Source organism: Lissotriton vulgaris, unplaced genomic scaffold (assembly GCF_964263255.1).
Source record: "Lissotriton vulgaris unplaced genomic scaffold, aLisVul1.2 SCAFFOLD_406, whole genome shotgun sequence".
Classification (NCBI taxonomy): domain Eukaryota; kingdom Metazoa; phylum Chordata; class Amphibia; order Caudata; family Salamandridae; genus Lissotriton; species Lissotriton vulgaris.
The window spans coordinates 407685-418457 of NW_028251411.1; positions in this window are offsets into that span (position 1 = coordinate 407685).

Here is a 10773-nt window from a genome sequence, read left to right on the forward strand (position 1 = left end):
CCAACAATTAGTAGTGTTAACCACTAACTGATGCTGATGGAGGAGCTGGATAAAGGAATTATTGCGGAATTCTACACGTCTAGCCTGTTCGTGTTCTGGTAACATATGAAAGGAATGAGGAGAAGCAGTAGAAGTAAGGTTAGGGTAAGGAGTAGGAGTAGGAGGAGCAAGGAAAAAGTAAGACATAGTGTAATACACCCCACCCGCCAAAAATGCAGAAGCAGTCAAAAACAAAACAAACAATTGGGATACAAAACATTTCGTACGACTAAGTTTCTGCAGCTTGACTCTATACGCCTGAGCTCCTTCCAAATCATTCAGCTTCGAAAATGCCATTTCCCTACGACCGTCCGCAACGTTTCTTGACGCACTTCGTTCTGTGCAGCAATAGTCAATCCCCAGGAGTTCCTAGGAACCGACGGTCTTTAACCTAGCGTCAAGACCTACTGTCCAGAAGGAAGTACGCGCGCGGCCCTACGGCCCTCAATACACAATATGTATTTATTTAGCACAATATTTCTCAGCTGTGGAAGGAAAAAGATACAAGGAAGAAGCTTGATATATATATATATATACAAAACAATTTTCAATGATACGAACGTTCAAAATTGATCATGGGAAACGAAGATATTGCAGTTATCAATTTCAGCAAAGCAAGCAAATTTATTTGTCCTTAGTATGAGATCGCAAAGAATATCGATGTTTCCCTGGACGTGTCTGCTCTTCAAACAAAGGATCCGTTGAAGAGACAGCGTCCTGCTGATCAGTTCGTTGATCTGGTCTTGAGTCTTTTGCTGACAAATGTTCAACAGTGGCTTTCTGCTGCGCTGAGGGTTCTCCAACAAGCTGTGCGTCGCTAAAAGGTACAAACGCCGGCAATGTTTCTGTTTCTGTTGACGCAATGCCTTTCCTTATCCACGGGTCTGCCGGCAAAGGAATAGGGACTCGCTTACAATGGGTAGCATGTACCCAATTTTTCCGCCCCTCAAGACGAACGGCAGTCCTCGTGGCCAGGAGCACCTGGTAAGGTCCGGTAAAGCGGGGGTCCAGATTGTTTTTGCGTGAAAAATTTCGGGCAACCACCCAATCTCCGGGCTGGAGCTGGTGGCCTGGACCCTCCGTCTGCGTCGGCAAGGCGTCGTAAACCTGTTGATGAATTAACCTCAGTTTAGCAGTCAAGTCATGTAAGTAATCAATCAACATCGGAAACTCAAGATCAGAGAATACACCTGGCCTAGGAACCCCCCACACATTCGCAGGACGGCCGAACACTATTTCATAGGGACTAAGCCCTATTCGGGAGTGTACAGTCGCCCTAGTTGACAGTAATGCTAGAGGCAAAGCATCAGGCCACGAAAGTCCAGTCGTAGCTTGAATCTTCGCTAATTTCAATTTAAGGGTGCCATTGTACCCTTCAACCAATCCAGCTGACTGAGGATGATTGGCGCTATGGAATTTCTGATTAATTCCAAGGCCCTTACACACACTCTTCATTACACTACCAACAAACTCACTTCCGTTATCTGACCACACGACTCTAGGCATTCCATACCGAGGAAAGTATTCCTTCAGTAGGATTTTCGCAGTAGACAAAGCAGTATTGTCTTTGAGGGGATAGGCCTCGATCCATCGGGAGAATGCGCAAACCACAACCAAAACGTATTTTAGGTTATTGCATCGCTCCATATGGATGAAGTCCAATTGGATCACCTCAAAGGGATACGAAGGAGGAGCAAAACTGCCAGGAGGAGTTGGGGTTCCTTTGCCAGGATTGTACATTATACACACCATACAATTCTTCACCAAACGTTCAGCACACTTAGTGATTCCATCATTCTTCCACACATCAGCCAGCAACTTGCAAATACCTTTCGCGCTAATATGTGCTAACCCATGTGCCATTTGCACAACGGCCAGTACATACGCATCAGGCAACATCCATCTTTTCTGATCCGACAAATCAATCCAGCAACCATTCACATCCAACCTTCCCGTACTTTCTTTCCACTTCATCTTTTCAGTGTCGGTGGCCTCATTCTGAATAGCTTTCACACTCTCTATAGTATTTTCACACGTACTCGATTCTGTAGGCCACCTAACCGAACTTGTCACATACATTCGAGTGCTAAGGTTCCGAGCAGTCTCCTTAGCAATCTCGTCTGCAAACGCATTACCACGACCAACATCATCCGTCACTTTACGATGCGCACTACACTTAACAATTGCAACCTGTGCAGGCAAAGTCAATGCATCCAAAAGATCGTTCACAAGCTGGCCATGCTGTATTTTCGTGCCATGCGACGTCAGGAAACCACGTTCTCGCCACAATCGTCCAAAACTATGCGCTACACCGAAAGCATACTGACTATCGGTGTACACATTCACACGTTTACCTTTTGCTAATACACATGCTCTAGTAAGAGCAATCAGCTCTGCAGCTTGGGCAGAATTCTGATTCAATCTCGCAGTCTCAACAATAGTATTCAATGTCACCACAGCATAAGCAGTAGTCACATCACCATTCGGCAATTTAAAACATGACCCATCCACATACAGGGTGCCATCCGGGTCTTCCAATGGGGTGTTTTTAAGGTCCACACGACCTTTTGTTTCCTCCTCTGTCCGCAAGTAACAGTCATGTTCTGTTACTGCATCTGACTCTGCACTAATTGGTAACAAAGTTGCCGGATTGAGGACATTACAACGTTTTATCTGAATGTGGCTTGCCAAAAGCGTCAATTCGTACCCAGACAACCTCGCACTCGTCAAGTGCTGAGTTTTCGTACGATTCAAAAGAGTATCGACTGCATGCGGAACCATCACCGTAAGCATATTATCCATGACCAATCCTGCTGATTGTCGGATGGAGACCGCAGCTGCCGCAGTTGCTCTCAAACAGCTCGGTAATGCTCTAGCTACTGGGTCTAAGGTCGAGGAAAAATATGCACATGGACGCTGTTTACCACCAAAAGGTTGCGTTAAAACACTCAAAGCACAACCTTCCCTCTCGTGAACATATAACGTGAACGGCTTACTGTAATCAGGGGTACCTAACACAGGAGCCGAACACAATGAATCACGCAGTTCAGAAAAACTTTTCTGGCATTCTTCCGTCCATGGTAAAGGAGTAGAAACATCCTTGCACGTAAGAGCCACCAATGGTTTCGCTAGCAATGAAAAATTAGGAATCCACTGCCTGCAGTACGACGTGATACCTAGAAAGGCACGCACATCTCTTTGGGTTTTTGGCACAGCCATGCGCGCAATCGCTGCAATTCTCTCTGGGGTCAATCTCCTTCCCTCCTTTGACAATAAGTGACCTAGATAGGTTACTTCTTGACAACAATATTGGAGTTTAGAAGGTGACACCTTGTGATTCAACTCACAGAGATGTTGCAGCAACGACACTGTAGCAATTTTGCAAATGTCCTGAGTATCAGCAGCCACCAATAAGTCGTCGACGTATTGGATTAAAGCCGCACCAACCGGCAACCTAAACGCATCTAGTTGACCCTTCAAAGCTTGACTGTAAATCGATGGACTTTCACAGTAGCCCTGAGGAGCGCGTTTGAACCGGAAGCTACGTCCACCAAGAGAGAAACCGAAAAGGTCCCTGCTCTCTTCGGCAATCGGGATGCTGAAAAACGCATTTTTCAAATCAATCACCGAAAACCATGAAGCAGTAGCTGGAATCAGAGTCAGTAGCGCCGTGATGTCAGGCACAACAGGGAATTGAGGAACCACAATTTTATTTACCTCCCGTAAATCGATAACAAAACGATAAACAGGCGGTTTGGTAGGATCAGTACGTTTAAGAATGGGCAGTACAGGACTATTGCACACGTTTCCCCGAGTTTCTTCAATGACATCTTTCTCGATCAAATCATAGATGATCGCTAACAAAGCTCGTTCACCATCAAGGGAGATACGGTATTGGGGAATACGTGGCAATCGCACATTAGATTTCAACTGAACAACATAAGGGGAGATATCAAGTAGGCCCACATCATTTGGACCCGTCGCCCACAAAGACGCAGGAAGAGAATCCAATTCCGGTGGAAGCTTATCGAGAGACAAGTACATGGGAGAGACTACTCTCTCTCCTAATGTAAGCTTTACACCCGCAGGAGAACAATACAAAGTTGCATACAAACGTTTAAGCAAATCCAGACCCAAAAGATTTTCGCCACAACCAGTAGACAAAATCAATGGAGCTTCGAGCTCACGAGGCCCAATTTTAAGGGGCAAAGGGCGCGAAACTGGATTGCTAACGGGGGCGCCAGAGAATCCAACGGAAACATTTGTTAAGCCAGACAAAGGTGCGCCAGGGAGTTTCGAATGCATGATAGAACTTTTCGCTGCACCAGTGTCCAACAGAAAAGGCTCAACGACGCCCGATGTAGCAACTGCGACGTAAGGCCCTCTCTGATCAACCGGAACTGATACCACTCCCTCTCCTTGTCTTTGGCTGTCCTAGTAATTACTATCGTCAGTTCCCTGATCGACGTAATAATCGTCTACATTATACTGCGCAGATCGTCCTTGCGATGATCCACGTTGATCGAAACAGTTATTAGAATTTGATGAATTGTCAGAACGGTCGTTCTGAGCACCACGACCTCTACCACGTGATGCGTTCTGTGAACCACCACGACCTCCTCTAGACGAAGTACCACTAGTACGGTCATTCAAAGCAGGACAATTAAATTTAATGTGTCCCTCCTGTCTACAATAAGCACATTGATTGTACCCTAACGAAGATCTTTGGAAAGAGGAATCATTACGCGGCTGCGATCGATTCGATTGCGACTGTAATCTATTCTGTTGAGGCGCATTCTGATTAGAACGCGGCGGATATGCTTGTTGTAACAACACTTTAGTTTTTAGTTCTTTCGTTTTTTTATCGGCACGGTCATTTTCCTCTTTTTCTCTATTTTCGTAATATTGTGCCGTAGCCAATATCTGAGCTGAGGTAGAAACAGCCCACGCACTTTCTGAATTTTTCAATTTATGGCTCAAGTCGGGCAATAAGTTCGACACAAATTTATCTACAAACAACCTCTGTCCACCCTCAGTACCCATATCCTGTCCACTATGATCAACGAATGTTTCCTCGAACCTCGTAAAGAAGTCTGAAACACTCTCATCTTTCTTCTGCTTACAGGCTGACAACTTATCCCAATTTACCTTCATAGCTGGCATAAGCGTTTTCATTAATGTAATGATTCGCTGGGGAAGAAGTTCAATCAACTGATCGGGTTTAGTAGCAGCCACTTGTCCCGCGTCTGCCGCTGTAATGGCAGCCCAATCACCACCTAATTCATTCGCATGATCTTGGTGACGAATCTTGGCCCATACCGGTTGCGGTACGACATTGCCAAACAACATGTCGATATCGGCCAGATTCATTATCGTAGCATCCACAAGCTGCGATAATTCTTTGTAATACCCCGCAGGATTTTTGCGAGGATCAGGCAAAGTTTGTTTCACCTGAAGCACTTCCGATCGTTTCCAAGGGAGGTGTATCCACACTCTCTGGAAATGCGCCGCCACTGGAGCATTAACATCAGTATTATCAGCGGGTATCCAAACTGGCGGAACTTCACGCATAGGATATTGGCCAGACCCATCTCCTTTCTCAATGTCCTCAACGAACAATGCATGAGGAATAGGAGCGGGACGAAGAGATAGCAACCGCTCAATAGCACGTCGGACATTAGTGTCGACTATCAGTCCACTTGCGAACTGAAGCCGAAGTTCAGACAGGGCGGACAGCACCTCGTCAGGCGCAAAGGCCACTATCTGATCATGTAAGAACTTGCACATTTCATCAAACACATACCTCTGAGTTGGTATGTTGAATTGATCAAACGTTTCGAGGACAACACGTGGTGGATTTCTAACAGGGTTTATCATCCAACCCATCGCCATATTATATAGCGCAACACGTTCTCTATTACCAGGAAGCTGGCTACGTCTCTGAGGACCATCAGAACCAGCAAACCCAAAAACAGGTCCGAGCGACTGGAAGAAGTTTGTCGCAAGGGGAGAATCACGATTACGAGTAGAGGGAGAAGAATAAGACACAGGACTAACAAGAGAAGGAGTAGAGACATTAGCAACAACAGGGGTTAACAACACAGGAGCAGTAGCGTGAGCAGTAGCGGGAACAGGAGTATGTGGAAGCGGAGGAGCAGTAGGAATAGAAATAGGCAAAGGAGCAGGAACAGTCGGAAGAGCGGGTGCAGGTTGAGGAACTGGTGGAGGAATAACAGGTGGAAGAACAGGTACGGCAGGGACCACAGGAGCTGCGATACCCTGTACGTACGGAGGTGGCGACTTCATAAGATAAGACATTAAAGAATCCTCAACTGCCTCTTCCTTCTTATCCGACTCCGTAGGCAAAGCAGGATAGCATTTATCTATGGACATACGCTGTAATCTCTCAAACACTTCCTTATCCTTATCCTCCTTATCACGCTGAAACTGCTCAGCTTTCTTCACTATGGTAGCAACAGTATCTCGCTGACTACGTTTATTTTGTCTGATCTCTTTCTGTCGGGCTTCTTTGCGCCAGAACCGAAAGGCATCAAACATGGCCGGCCTAGATTTGCGTTCGAACAACTTTATTTCCAAATTATCTAAGATCGACGCTTCGAAGCTACCGTGAGGTGGCCAACGAAGATCGCCGTCTTTCTTTGTATATTTTATCCAATAATCGTTAAAAGCAATCGGGCCTAGCCCATGTTTGCTATATAAATCATAAGTAGGAGTTCCAACCGGAGGTATCGGACACGAGTCCTCCAGCAGGGAATCCGCACCACAAGGTCTAAAGCAACTGAACAAAGTACTGCGACCAGGCATCTTGCACACTAGCCGAGTTTCACAAACTTCAAGGGTTACGGGATTTCGGGATTTACCAAGTCCCAGCAAAGAACAAAACCCTCGGTCTTTGGCGGCTGCAGTCGTCAAACAAATACAACAACAACAAAGTACGCTAGCAAAGTGTCACCGACAAAAACACTCACACAGCGTGTACAACAAAGACACCCGCTAAAGTGTCTACAACAAAAACACTCGCTAAAGTGTTTACAACAAAGAACTCTGGGAGCGACCCACAAATACTTAACTCAAAGATCAATGGCGTCCTCAGGAAGGCCCGTCAATCGTCTCGCTATACCAAGGTCTACGCCAGGCGCCAAAACAGGTCTACAGTCAGGGCAGCAGTCCGTCGCAGCCGTTAGGAGGCGGGAATCTTCGCGGGGAAAGTCTTCGGGCCACTTATTTTGACAACAAGATCGATGAAGCGGGGTGCACCTTCCCTCGGAGATTTCACACGAAGTTCCTCACGATCGTCGGGCTTGGACCGGTACCACTGATGCAGCCCCACGTTGGGCGCCAACTGAAGGACTGGGTTCTTTTGGACCCAGCGGTGCCAGGGCACAACACCTGAAACCTTCGTGGGTAACCTGCTCCGGCGTACAAGTCACAGAGACACGGGACACTTCCTTCGGCGTCAAAGAGTCAAGGTTTATTTACTGCAGGGAACACAGAAGTCACAGGAAGTACATCGAGTGTAGTTCGGGGAGACTGCTTCAAATTGTATTTGTGGATCGCTCCTTTTATACAGTTTTTACCCATAGAATAACATGATACACAATAGTTTACAACCTGGTTCCCACAAGTCGCTCTCAGAGGGGTCGCTTTGGTCACTTTGAAACACACAAGGTCCGGAACATAAGTGCGGAAACATTTGGCGGTTCCCAACTGTAAAAACCCATCTTCCCACCATTAGCAAATTCCAATCAGCAGTAAAGTAGATCGAAATAGGAACGAAGACAGGTGCAGAGGAAGACGGAGACAGTAGGGAGATCGGAAAGGGTGTAAAAGGGGAGTGTCGAGAAGCACGAGATACAGGCATCAAAGGGACGTGCCTAATGAGATGCACGGCTGAGACAATAAGCCCGTGCGGCAAGATGAGCCTCGAGCGGCGCCATCTGCCTTACAGTAGCATCCCCCTCGTCATAAAGGCACTTACAAAGAACATGTGTCTTCCGCCATATCTTGGGAGTCCCAGGGTCGCGAAGCGGACAGCGTCCGTTCGCTGGCTACTTGAGGGCAAGAGACAAAATGGATGCCGTATCTAAGATGGAACCCGTGGGTACAGATGACAAACCCACGTAACAAACGAACGGTTTAAGTTAGCACAGCGAAACTGCGCACACTTACTAAACTCGTCATTTGCGGTTCATAGATACTAGACTCGACCATATCCGTGCGAGTCGAGAACACCACTTACAATTGTCACGGAACCTCAATCCTCCTGGAGAAGCCATTGTGAAAAAGGTATCTCCTCTCTTATTTATTGTTTTCACCTAATGATCATCTGTTCTCACTTGATGCTAATTTGCATATGCAAAACCCCTTTTTTTTGCGGCTATTTACAATTTGCAAATTAATAATACATTCCATTGATGAATCACAAATAACAATTGGTAAATAGGTAATCAGTATTTCCAAATGCAAAAAAAGTGAATCGGTAAGATTCAGTTTGCACCACTATTTTTGTGAATTGAACTGAAAACCACATTGATACATTTCATACGTACCTTTTCTCAGTCTAAACCAATTTGCGAGTGATTTATGAAAACCTCTGTACATCTGGCCCTTGATAGCACATGACCTGTACATGTGAAAAAGATTAAAGGAAATCTTTGAAATATTTCGGTATAATTTATTGAGAGCTGTTTTCAGCTAGACATAATGTTAAAAATGTATCTGATGGAAGGTGGAACAAAGCAATTAGTTATGCAAAAGATATTTTGTTACATTACTAAACATCAAATCACCCAGGTGAGAAAATTCAATCTTGACAATATATAGATTTACCTTAATGATTGATTACATAATTATGCCAAATTAAAATTAAATGAGACTCGTTAATACAATGAAGAAGTGAAGTATCTACCTTCAACAAAGCTCTAAAAGTGGATAATATAATAATACTGTGGATTTAAGATTTGGAAATAGACATAGTCAACAAGGCATATAAGGAACATGCATTCATTTTAGGACGGTGAGCTGCTGGTCTTTCTAAACCATAGGAATCCTTTTTTTATTAAAGTGCCTAATGATAAAGTTGAAAATTAAATAGAAGAACTCCACCATTCATTCTAGAGCAGTAGTCTTCAAACCTTTTAATGCCGCTCCACCCAGTATAAAAAAAATCATCGGGCCCCCAGATATTTTCACAATTATTCTTTTAAATTGGAAATGTTTAAATATGTCTAGACTTATTTAAAAGTTACGGTTAAGTTCTGTTAAACCTTTTAAAAATGTAATGAAACACATGATTGCCAAACATGTTATTCTGGTTAGCTAGGCCTTACTAATGTGTAAAAGTAAACACAGCGTGATTATCCGAAAAGGGACGGTGAGGTTTGAAGAATATTTGGAATCCCTTCCGTTTTGAAACATATTCCCAGCCGGCATGATGCATCTTTTAACCGGAGCATGGCGCCCCCCACAGGATAAGTTAAAACCCCCCCAGGGGGGCCCACCTCCAAGTTTGAAGACCCCTGCTCTAAAGACTTGGAGTTTTTTGCCGCAGGGCACATTTTTGCTTAGCCATATACAATGAGAGGTTAAAGAATCAATTTTTTGAAAATAAATGCAGCGGAAAAGAAACTGGTCATATATTAAGTATATAAGGAATTTTAGGGGAAATAATAACTTTAAAGACCTCAATCTCCACCCACCAAAACAAAATGGAGACTAGCTAGATATATAATCATATATACATTTTAGAGTACTATCACAATTTAGTGAAATAGTTTAGTTAATGAAAGACCTAAATATTTATTTGAGGAATTAACCCTTGAGTCGCCTGAATTATCTAACATGAATGAAAAACATAAACTGTTGACAGGGAACAATTACGATTTGCAGCTATTTAATACATAACTAGAAACTTCAGAATATTTAGAGATCATGCTTAAAAAATAAGGAATGAATATTAAAAGGTTAGATACAAATAATAAAATATCATTTGCATAAGCGGATATATTTATTTGAGTATTTTTGATTTGTATACCTGAAAACAATTATTAGTAAAAACAATATGAAGCAAAGGTTCTAAAGTCAATTAAAAAGCAAAGGAGATGAAGAACATCCCTGTCCACCTCTTTGATATAATCTAAAAGGAAAAGAAAAAGAAACCATTCCAATAAAAAACAAGGAAACAAAGGATGTTACATATGAAGATTTTACCATTTTGTCGAATTTTAAACCAAATTACATTTATCCATAACACCAAATAATAAATACTAAAATACGTGGTCATAAACTTGTTCAGTGTTTAAAGGTAAAAGGCCAATTGATTTTAAAAGGGAAGAGTGTACTAAAACATGGCATAAAGGTATGGTATTATCAGATGAGTTCTTATCTTTCAGAAAACTGGACTGATTAGTATGAATCACGGATTAGATTACAGCTTCCAAGTGCTTAGCCAATAATTTGCAATACTTTTTGAAGTCCAGATTAAGCAATGAAATTGTTCTACAGTTGTTAACAATTTCATGAATTCACTATGCTTAAAATGAAAACAAACAATGCTTCGTTAAAGTACCTATGGACCTCATAAAGGGATCAAAAATTGACTGTAAATGTGGGTTCAAAATTTGATAAAAACCTGAAAAAAATAGTAGGTACACCCCATGGTGAAGAACTTTGTAAAATGTTATGGTTCTGATTGTTTTTTTGATTTTGGAATTA